This window comes from Leptosomus discolor, chromosome 9 (assembly GCF_034619465.1).
Source record: "Leptosomus discolor isolate bLepDis1 chromosome 9, bLepDis1.hap2, whole genome shotgun sequence".
Classification (NCBI taxonomy): domain Eukaryota; kingdom Metazoa; phylum Chordata; class Aves; order Leptosomiformes; family Leptosomidae; genus Leptosomus; species Leptosomus discolor.
The window spans coordinates 31,781,135-31,793,647 of NC_141399.1; positions in this window are offsets into that span (position 1 = coordinate 31,781,135).

Below are 12,513 nucleotides of genomic sequence, written 5' to 3' on the forward strand. Positions count from 1 at the left end.
GGCCTTTACCCAGGCTGGTGAAGGAGGAAACAAAGACATACCTATGCTCTGACACTAGGGTGACAACACAGAGAGTGAACAAACATTTTCACAAGAACAGTCTGGAATGGACGAGCTGTAAGCAAACCATTTTACAGTTATGCATGCAAACCCACTGACCTGATAACACAGAATAAAGAAATCAAACCCTTCAGAAAACATTTATGTTGCTGGAAAAACTGAAGGACCTGCGTGCTCTGCAGGTGGCATCCAGAACTTGCTAGAAAGAAGCACAATCTATTGTTTGTTCAGTACATGTCCTGTGTACTCTGAAGATCTGCTTCATAAAAGCAAGCTCCAAATGTTCAGAAAGCTGACTGTCTGCTATAAAAGACAGATTCAAAAGTCTGAATCCACAAGAACATTGCTATCTTATGAGAATATTCTAGTGAGGCACAGGTAGAGATCTTTGAGATATGGGTAGCATGAACTGGACACAGAAGATATGCCATATTCTCCAGAAAGGCAGCTCATGTTCACAGTCAGACACCTGCAAATTTCTAGCAACGTGTCTGTTTCAGTGAATCACAAAAGGAAAAAAATGTACAAACACTGAAAAAACTGATCTTGTGTTTCTGCTTTGATGAAAAGATGAAAATAACAACTATTAAATCTACACATTTGTTCTTCTCTTGTCTATAATGGTCAGAAAGATGACAACTGTCTTGGAATTGTGGCAACATTTAGGTAATAGGAAGTACCCAACGGTGACAGTAACTGAGCCCCTCCCTCGCCGACAGATGGACAAATCTGTGTTACCAGAGATGTTCTGTTCTTCCTGTGGAAAGGCAAACTAGACATAGCAGCAGACAACTTGGTAATAGCATGAGCAACACTAACTCCCCCACTGCTGAGCATCCTTGAGAAGCTATTAATTAGAAAGTTTAAATAAGCACCTTCCACTGGTTTTGTTATGAAACCATGTTATTCATCTCAATTAAGCGGAACCCCACAGAATGGCTGTGGGGAGTTCAGAATAACACCTACTTTTTCAGAAGACTCTTTCTTATTTCACTGCTTTCTCTTTTGTTAATTGCCTAATTCCACCTTTTCCTGACTGCACACCCCTTGGGAGGTAAAGACCACTTAGCTATTTATTCACACAAGGAAAGCGGCTTTGAAAAAAAAAAAAAAGTGTTCTCATTTTTAGACACCTGACAAATGAGACCAATTCATTAGTAATTAAAAAGTATAGCTTTTTAATAGCTCATCTTATTGGCATACTGGAAGGCAGAAGGAAGAAAACAGAACAGCTTTGGAGAATGAGGTTGTCAAATGTGCGTATGTTTGCTCACATGAGAAAGGTGAAATTCTCACATGGTTCATCCTTCCCGTTTCTCCATCCTGCCAGCTTCATCTGTAATGACCAATTAAACCTCCCAAAGCACTCTCATATTTTCCCATGTCAGAATGTACCGCAATGTTGTTAAATTTGGATTTGTAGTTGTATTCCCAGTAATGTTATGTTTTCAACTTCCTTTTTTAATGTAGCATTTCTGTATTTTCTGACTGAAGCAAGAATTAAACTATGACAGTTCTTCCAAGGAGGAAAAGGACAATCAGAAAAGTTTCAGTATTAACTGGAAATTAAGGTGCTGTATTAGGCCATAGTAAAAAAGAATTCCTTTTGGATAGCACTATTTAAAACTTACCAAAAAAAAAAGTATTTTGACATAAAAATTACCAACCTTCTGAGCATGTCACTTAGGAGTCCTTGTTCATTAACAACATTCTTCGTTACCTAATTAAAGATTTCCAACAACTGATTCCCAGTATATTAACATGTTGCAAAGATTCAGGCTTCTGCTTTAGTAGTTACACTTTTTCCTCCTGAAATTCTTTATGCTATTTTAATGTAATAAATACTATCTCCAAATATTTAAATAAATAAATAATGCCTAGAGAATGTTAAGCAGCATGTTTTCAGCCCCCCTTTCAGATAAAATGCTCAGAACTGGAGATGTGCCCACATGCCTGAGAGACACTCGGCCAACCCAGAGGTGTCCCTGGCCTTTTACCTCTTACTCACATGATTTGCTCTGCTCCCTTTGAGCTACCCTGGGACTTTGGTGCCCACAATAGCTTTGGTTTCTGTCACCCAGAGACTTATTCAATCACTCAGCCAATATCACAGCATTAAGAGCAATAGCCTTTTTATAATCTTCATCTCCACAACTTCATACCTCTGCATAATAGACCAGAACACAAGAAGGTATTTCATCAAATTCAAAAGCATGAGTCACTTCAAGGTTCATTAAAAACATATATACTGCTGTGCTTTAAGTGTAAAACATCTGACTAAAAGGTATCAACAAGATAAAAGCCAGCAAAGACTATAAATCTGAGTTGGTCGAGTTTCCAGGTTTAGGACCGACTTCACTGGTATGTAAATACCTAACACAATGCAGTTTGCAATATTTGCTGATAGTCCTCATTAAAAAAAAAAGAGACATCTCAAGATCTTTAAGAAATGCTGAAGCTGGCACAGTAAATAATAGTATGAGGTACACAGAGTCAGTTTGAATGTGTGCCCCATTTCATTTGGAAGATCCATCAAAGCTTTTTCTCCCTCTATCCTACAAAAAGTTTCTACGTACTGCTTGGGCCTCTCACAATTATGACATTTTACAGCTTATAAAAACTTAGTCTGCTTAGGAAAGGCTAATTAATCTCATTTTCTTAAAGCTGTGCACGGACTTGTCTGTACTCAGACCTGGGAAACACCTTGATGACTATTCAACTACACGTCACCCTGTTAAAAATACCTAATTGTCTCAAAAATGTAGATATGCCACTCAATGGGATAAAATACATTTAAGCATGAATACTTACTGTGATATGAGTTCTTAAAAATGGTTAAATATATCGACATCATTACAGTGCCTGCTTTTCAACTGCAAGCAAGCTAAGTTCCAGCAATAGCTTTGAAAGAGCCTATTGAACATAAGTAATTTAAAAAACATGAAGAGGCATTTATATTTAATCACAAGCACCAACTTGAAACATTTACATCATAATATTGACTCTGGATGGGATTATTATTGATAATTTTACCACTAGTACACAAACAGAATACCCTTCAGTTATGGTGTTAGATTCATTGTTAACCATGCAAATCTAAAACCAATAAAAACCCGTTTTTTTTAATTATTAATTAGTAAATGAAAACATAAGTGGCTTTGTATTGCGTATACACCTCTGGAATCAATGAAGCTGTTTTACATGAATAAAACTGTTGTGTTATCTTAAACACCCTAATAGTGTCAGGAGACTTGCATCAACATTAACCCCAGGCAGACAGCATATGAAAATACAGCTTTCATCGGGTACAAGGCTCCTTAATATTTTCAAGAAATGTTATTTGCTGAGACAAGCATCCAAGATCACCAGGTTTTGGTCTTGAATTCTGCTTAGCTATAATTAGCTCAGTAGTGAACTTGGGCACTTCTAGGGCAGAGGTCTGAACTATGTGCTTTGACCTTGAGTGCAAGTGCTGGCTGAGCAAAGAGGATATTATCACAGTAAGTGTGAAAACTTCAATTATTGGGGCTTGATCCTGAAACTGGCTTAATTTCTTAAGAAGATAAACAGAATGGGGTCAGTTGATGCTGCTAATTTATGTGTGAAACGCTTAGATGTCAAGCACTGAAGACACTATGACAATCCAACACTGATCAGGTCTGCAATAAGCTACTGTTTTACAGGACTTGGAGACTTGACAATTTAAGAGGAATGAAATATCGAACAGCAATCACACTCCCTAAAAACAATTGGCTTCAAAAGTTGTCTAAGTACAGAATCATTAATAAGGGTTGTACTATGTTAGAAACAGCAGTGGGTTTGCTTCTCACACTCAGATGATGATCTGTGTGCCAAGACAAGTTGAGAGGAATTTGTACTGTAAAATAACTTCCTCCAGTATGGTCTGGAACAGCTTAAAAGCAAACCATGTTCTGACTCAGCATCTAAGTAATTTCCTAAAAAACACATCAAACTGGATGAAGTATCACTCTGTCGCCATATGTTCCCTCCTTTTCTTATCATGCCCAGAAAAGCAAAAACACATTAGTAAACTGGGCACCGTCCTACACAGGTGCAAAATGGAGTGGTTATGAAATAACTATCAGGCCCACATCAGCTGTAGCAACCCCTATGAAAATAACATTCATATGAAAGACACTGCAAAAGAAGTGATGGAGTCTTGCAGTAGAGTCAGGGGCTAAAATCAAAACCCAAAAGCAATTTCAGAGAACAACGATCTGCCCCAAAATTAAAATGTCTTAACCTATGAACAAAACCTAGTTCTCAATCATGGAGAGGTTTTACTCTTTCTATTATGAATTCCATCAAAGAAAATGAAAAACTTCCAAATGCTTTTTCCAGATTCCAAAGGAATATTTAATTCTTGACAGCAGGAAGCAATTTTGCATTGCAATAACAGCTGACATAAAATAATTCAAATCAGAAATGGCAACAGGATCTTCCTGGGGAAAAGTTGGTACCTTTGGATTATACTTCCCTTCAGCACAACAAAAGCCCAGATGTGGGACCTTCAAACACAGCATATTATTTCAGGGTAAATAGCAAATTTATTCATAGATTCTCTGGGTTTTTTTTGTTAAGTGAACACAAAACTACTTCTTCACTTTGACCTCAAATTTCTTGTGTTTACTGCAATATCCTTCTGGCTGTTGTTCTGAATATTTTTATTACTCTGAGTAATTGCATGCTGACATTTTTAATAATTGCTAATTGCACTAGATGACTCTTGTGATCAGAAACAAAACGTTTTGGGAGGGATTAAATGAGTGGAAACATCCTCAGAATCAATAACTATGCTGAAGTCTTCCTACATACAGATACATCTTTTTTTTTGTGCAAAAAAACACCTAATCTAGTATTTTCATCTTCATCTTTGATGCAGGAGCTTTGACAAACATGAAAATGTTGCAACTTTTTTGGTCTTTCTGGTATTTAGCTTTATGTCAAGTTTCTTATTGTCTCTACTGTACAACAGTTTAAACTGGCACATAAAATAATTCATTAGTGTTGGATTCAACCCTATGGCTGGGTGATGAAAATTTATAAAATGAATTAAAGGAATTAAAATGAAAATAGTATAGAGAAAAAAATTTAAAAGTACAAGAAAACAATTTTTTTTGTTGGTTTTCGAAATGATTCATAATTCAATCACTATAGATCACAAGTTCATTGATTTGCTAAAGAGAGCTCTCCAGGCCATAAAAATATTTATATAATTATTGGAACAACAAATAAAATCCACTAACAAAATAATTTATATTATAACTGAAAATTTATTAGCCTTTGAAGTATAAATTGGAAGTCTCAGGAAAAGAATCCCTTAAAGAAACATTGCCAGTCAAAACAAAAACTACAACCCCAACCAACATGAGGTTTCCATTATTAAAATTACAGCTTACTATTCTCAAGTATTTTTGCTGTGCATACTACAGAGTGAATGTCCTGCTTTTATAATTCTGACTCCTGATGCCCCTAGTTCAGTTCCTATACTCAGCTGGACATTCACAGCCACAGGCAACTGTTGAAATAGTTTTTTCAGTTTTCCCCAATTTCTAATGTAGGGGTCCAAGATTAAGCACAAACATCACTGCATTTCAGTACAGCAGCCACTCCACAGCAATACACCACTATGGAAGGAAATACAGATTGCAGTCTTCAAAAGAAGTGTGCAGGCATGGAAACTGGACTGGCTTGTTCATTCCCACAACTTTACAATGTAAATGAATAAACTATTAGAAATACTAAGTATTTTAGCATGTATTCAATGTTATTTCTGATCTAAGTGACCATAAACTGATGGACATCCCAGACATTTCTTAAAGTGACCTAGAGTAACTAATGACAACAAAGAATGAAGGTCTTTGTTGTATGTCTCCTCCTTAACATGGGCTACTATAGCACCACTGCAGTCTCCAGGGCAAGTACCAATTCAAAAGAAAGTGGGTTACCTCCTGAGCTACTAAGATCTTTTCCAGCTACAACAGGATTGAACTTGGAGGTTTTCACAAACCTGTGTGCTCTACAAAGGTTGTATTAAGGCCGGACACGGAACCGCTGACGTAGTCCATTAGTCCTATGCTGGAGGAAGTAGAAATATAGCAAGTACTGAGAATATTTTGAAATAGCACTGCAAAGAACAAGATGCTATCTTATTGTCGTTAGTCCTGCAGTTTGGTATTGGTTGATTTATGTAAATGTTCAACTTCATGGAACACAAAGGAGTAATTTTATACAACGCTCTCCTAGTGGACTCAGAAGATCTGTCAGAGTTGTTTCTGCTGCTCTAATAGAAAAACATAGCAAAACTCTTATCAAAATAGCGTCTGATCCCCAGGCATTTGAACAAACCAGGTTAAAGCATAAACTACAGAGATGCAATCTGTCACATCCAGCCTAATACTGGAGTGAGGCTTTGACCATGCTGATGTTTATATAAATTTGAACAGGAGGAGTAGGGCTTAGGTTAGGTAATATGCATCTTTGTCTTCGTTGTATTAATTTCTTCATAGACAATGCCCTGTACCAAGAAGTAAATAATACGTGGCTTCACAAAAGTATCTCTGTTTTATGTTGAACATAAATTGATCATTTGTGAAGAGAAGTCTGCTAAAGAGGAAAGAAATTAAAAGAACATGTTGCAATTGAGCAGAGTAACAGGGAACCAATCTAACTTTGTGATAAATCATGAGATCCCACCTTGAAAAAGAAATACAAACTCATCATAAACTGCTCATGCAGAGAGACTAAGCCATGGGTCAACGGAACAGATTAACCTAAATGAACACATCTGAGTGGAACAGAAAAGCAGCACTGAGACCAAATTCTACATACTCTACACAGCATAACTACTTTCAAAGCCAATGTCCTGGGGAGAAGTAATCTCCATTAACTCCAAAAACACAACTGCCTTAGCATCAGAAGCTGAATGTAGTCACTGGCTTTTGATCAGCACAAGCTAATGAGAGCTAAAGAAAAGTTAAATTTTGACACATACTGTTAGAAGTTTTATTAAATTACGAACATGTTAATTCTTTCTAAAGAAAGAGACGTGACCTCTAATGGTTTTTTCAGAGAGTATTATAGTCCCTGCATGTATGCAGCAAACTATGTCCTGTTACACCCTTGTATCAAATCTAAGGGTCTTTCAAACAAATTGTAAGGAATTACATTTTTATTTATCAAAATCTTAACAATTCTAAGCTGCTAATATCATTAGCCTATTCAAATTCAACAGCAACAGGGAAGTAAAATTTACAGTGCTTCAGAATTGGAGAAGGTCTACAGAATGACACACTTTGTATTGAGGGCCCAAGGTCCACAACGTATTTATTGCTGAGGGACGAGCTATTTAGCACTATGAGTGGTCTGGCGCCAGAGACGATACTCCCATTGACAGGTAGATGCTCTCCTGGAATGCATCTGCTCATCCAAAAATAATCCAGTTGGCACGCTCCAAGACTGCTTCATGATGCGTATGTAGGCATGATTACCTGGAGGAAATCAGGACATCTACTTCAAATATGTACTCCTGATGCAAATCAAAATGCTAATGTAAACTCACTTGTACCCTTAACACAAAATAAAGATCTAGATATTTCATCATAGCATTTCTAGTGACATATGAACAAAATACAAACATGAAATTTAATATTATATAAATAAAATGATAATCACATGCTCCTCCTCAGTAGTCTGATCTGAATTTGGAAGAAGCTTAAGCTCCTATAAACCACAAAAATAAGTGATCAGTTTCAATCAATACCTACCACAAATAAATAAGCGTATGGTTTCCAAAGAGGTCTTAGTATACTAAGCTCTTCTAGAAATCTGACTCTGACTGCAATTAAAATGTTCTTTTGACATGTTTAGCCTCAGCCACCCAACCTAACTATGACTTCCATAGAGATCTAAGAATTACACCAGTTATCTAGTGGGGATAATGAAAATAAAAATTAAGTAAAAAAACTTTTGGAGAATTAGGTCGAGACAGACTGGAATTTATACGCAAATTATTAGAAATTATTAAAAGATAGAGCTTAACTTTTAAAAGTGCGAAATTACTTCAGTACCAGTGGAACTTTTTTACTTTTTCTGTTTGCGTATAATGGATTTTTTTGACTGTAATTTCTCTCTTGAAAAGCTCCAAGATATTAAAACACGTTTGATGAACTAGTCAAGAAGCAAAGTAAACAACAGCCATTTTTATATACTAGTATCCAAATAACTCAGGAGAATAACTGTGAGCACAATGAAAACTAAACAGAGCTGGAAATGCCTTGTAAATATTACAGTAGATGCTTCTGCCAAAATATCGTCAACTAGTACAGATTACACTACCATAATTACAGTAGATGACATAAAATTGTTATAAATTAACACTTTGTAGTACAAAGTCGTACATTATATATTTTTACTAGGTAGCTACACAAGCATGCAAAATGAAGAACTGTGAAACAGTGTAAAAGTGATTAAACTGATCTAAACTTTGTATACAACACAAATGACAGGCTCATTTTTCACAAGGTTTAAACTCAACACATCTGTTGTTAAGCAAGATTGTTGGAACCAGGGAGAAAGGTGGTGGGGCCCTAATATTCCATTTCTGTATCAGGATAACAACTTCTTTTTTAAATAAAGCTATGTATATAAATTTGAACCCCAGGCAAAAGGATTTTGAATCAATGGTTTAAAAAGCAGTACGAATTAAGGATGACTTCATAATACCAATACCTGCTGCTATGCTGCAAAGAGGTTCTAAACTGTCTCTCATGTCACCTAGCACTGAAAAAGGTTACAAAGATCCAACATCCTTTTCATATGACAGGAACTGGTGTCCTTCCACAGTCTAGTAGTCTTGCATTTTCTTTTTATTTTTTCTAACAGAAAATAAAGTGCAATGTTGATCAAAATAAGCAGAGCGCCCCTTAATAAAACATGAAAAATGTTTAGCTGAAGCTTAGGGTAGATTGTATGGACTCTTTTGACATAGGACAGGATTGCTTCACCATTGCCTGGATACCTACCTCTGAATCCAAGTACAATTTTAAATACATGATCCCATCACAAGTGTCACCCCACAAATTTTTGTAAGAGTAGTTATTTATTGTTTCATTTTTATATGGTAACTCCCAATGTTCCCTAATTATGAAGACTTGACATCTAATTTGGACTATGGATCTTCTTTATTTTGTAAGTGCATATGTTGTAAATGCTATACAATGCAAGGAATTGTATCTTATCTGTATCTGTGTGAATATTTATTTTTAGGCTGTTTGAAAAACATATTATTGTTTTATACATTTAGCAAATATTTTTCATTGACTTTATAGACAGATTTGAGAACTGCTGTTAAATTCCTTGTAAACAGTAGTTCCCATTCTGTGTTTTCATTATTTAAAGACATGCCAATATCGTACTGCAGAGACTCGTACGGTGACCATAAGCAACAGCCCTATTTTCCATTCAAATATTGGTAAAGGAAGACTTATTTACTGTAGGTTAACATATACGTAACATATGTATGTATATATGTGACAAGTATATTTTCATACAACTGTGACTCACAGAGATTAAATTGACCTCAGCTTTAGAAACCATTTTTAAATTCAGTTTTTCCTTTGTTGTCAGTACTGCAGACCAGGCAGGACCAGAACAATGCTTCAGAGATGCATTAAGAACTGTGTGTTTCAAGCATCGAATCCTCGTCCAGCAGAAGTACATTTAGGAATTAGCTGGGCTGTATTTCTCCTTTCTCAGCTGACAGTGTGTTCTAAGAAATGTTTTGCATCAAGAAAGACAGTGTTTTCTTTTAGAGTATCTCTGCATTTCAACAATGCTTGATAACATATTTTGGATCAAGCTGAGAAACAAAAAACCCCATGTGTTTATTTTACAGTTTAAGAAGATCTTAGTCTATTCTCTATTTGGAAACATTCACCATTTCTGAAGTCAACCTAATTTCTAAAAATAACTTTGCTTTGATTGAATTCAGTTACAGTGAATATAATTCAGTGTCTGATTAGTCTGAGATATTATTAATACAACTTTGATTCATTACATATAAATACATCTGTTATGTATCAGCCAGTGACTTCCTCTAACAGAAGTTATCTTGCAAAGAAAAAGTGCCACCCCCAAGGAGCACTCTTGGACAGTCACAGTAGTTATTAAATTTAGGTTGCAAATATGTGACTTGCATTTCTTTCCTGCTTTGATTTGGTTTATTAAGGATTAAAACTGGTCTTGTGTGTCATAGCATATATGCATGGCAAGAACTTGCCCTGCACAGAGCACACAATATACCATACCTGTAAAAGCATATACATGTGAAAACCAACAGCAGGAGATGGCCCATGCACACCGTGAACCATGGGAGTCTGATAAAAAGCTAAACAACAAACAAAAAAAAACCCTCATGCAGTGACTTGTTTCAGGTTTTTGTCACCCATCCCCAAGAAGGCTTTGCTTCAACTTGGCCAAATATCAAGTCTATTCTTGCAGATAACAGATAAATGAACAATAACAGTAGATGATGTATATCAAGTCAGATAATCAGCAAAAAAGTTAACAGACCAGATATACCCTGGCCCCTGTCATATGACATAATTCCAGTTTACACAACATTTTGCCATAATCCTGTTCCACTGATCAACAACAGTAGTCAATTAATCTAAAGAAAGGTGATGGATAGAATATTGATTTCATACCTATAAAAGGAAAATTGCTAGCATATTTTCACGGAACATTACATACTATTCTTTTTTGTTTCGTTGGTTTTGTTTTTCAGGAAGGGTTGTTTGGTTGGCTGTTTGTGTTGAACTAGTGGCACAAAACAGTTCAGAGAACTGAAGAGCACGTTACACAGCTCGTACTACAGAAAAAATATTCGTGCAAACAAGTCTCTGAAGATCTGTGTCCACCTATAATCCTAATTTACAGAACACAAGTACAGAAAAAACATCAGAAAAGCTTTTTCCATTTCAACTCAAACTCCAGGTTTAAGCTGCTCACATTCTCTAGATCATCTTTTCCAGTCAAATAGTAACTTAAAAATCAGATGCTTAAAAAAATAATATCTAAAACTCTTAAATTTTACACCTCTATTTTACCAAACAGATCTGCAAAAGATCTTAGGCAGAGTGCATGCAAAAGTACTCACTTATCTGTGTTTTAGTCCTTCCAAAATGTACTCATGCTGAAACGCCAAGAGTTCCTTCTAACTGAGGGTATATGTAAGCTGGTCTCTATTCCGACCATATAAAAAACACCTGAAGTTCAGGGTTGCTATTGCACCATTCCAGCTTTTGCCCATCTCTAATATCAGGGAGACCAGACATGGAATTTTTCTTAGGATGAAAGTTTCTATGAGCAGGCTTTAGTGAGCAAATCCAGTCTCCAGATCCTGTGATTTACTCTGCCTACAAAGCTTAGTACTCTTGGAACTGACATCATAACCACTTGTCGGTAAATTTCCCTGAACCTGTAAAATGTCAATAAGAATGAGGAGGGGAAAAACACCCAACACTGAAACAAAGGATGGTTTCTGTGTGATAGTTCTAATACTGGCAGGTGAAGTACAGATAGCAGTCTTATGCACTGATTGCCAAAAATAAAAACATGAGAAGCTGAAGTTGAAATGATACTAAGAAGTTCTCTGGTCCGCAAAACAAACTTAACTACTATTTTCTTTTTATGGTATCATCTTAGTATTTTATTTACCAATGACAGTGTAATGCGCATTAACACCTTTTCATTTCCACATCATCAAAAGTTCTCTAAAGGCTTACACTGAAATGTCACTGCTACAATCACAGTGGTATCAAATTAGCACCCTAATGAATTCTCCATGGACTTGTGCCCTTACATATTTTCCCCATTCTAATCTCGTATCATAATAGGACCATAACTGGGTCCCTACAGATTCCTACCAAAATCCTTATGAAACAGTTAATATCATAGATACACTCCGTTAAATGGAACAGAAAGTAAGAAGCGTTGTAAAAGAACAGATTCTAAAAAGTAATTATTAGATACAGTTATGATAGCTGTTCTGTTTTGTTTTGTTTTGTTTTTCCATAATATCCCCAAAGAAGTCAGTCTCTGTGAAGAAAGTTACCTGGCAGCTCCCCCCCCCCCCCCCCCCCCCCGAAAAAAAATCTTTATATGGTAAATATTCAACTAGAAAATTTTCAAGCCATGCAGCACAAAACCATGTTAGCTGTTAACTAAAACAGTGTTTAACGGTCAGGTAAACGAATAACTGGAACTTAGAGCACAACCTTGTGAACATATACATGCTAGTATACATTTACACATGAACAACCAGCATGTAATGAGTTTCAGGATGAAATTGAGGACCAGAATTGGTATCATGAGCAGCACAGAGTTGTAAGCACACGCTTGTAATAAGCATGTTTATTGTATCATAGCAGT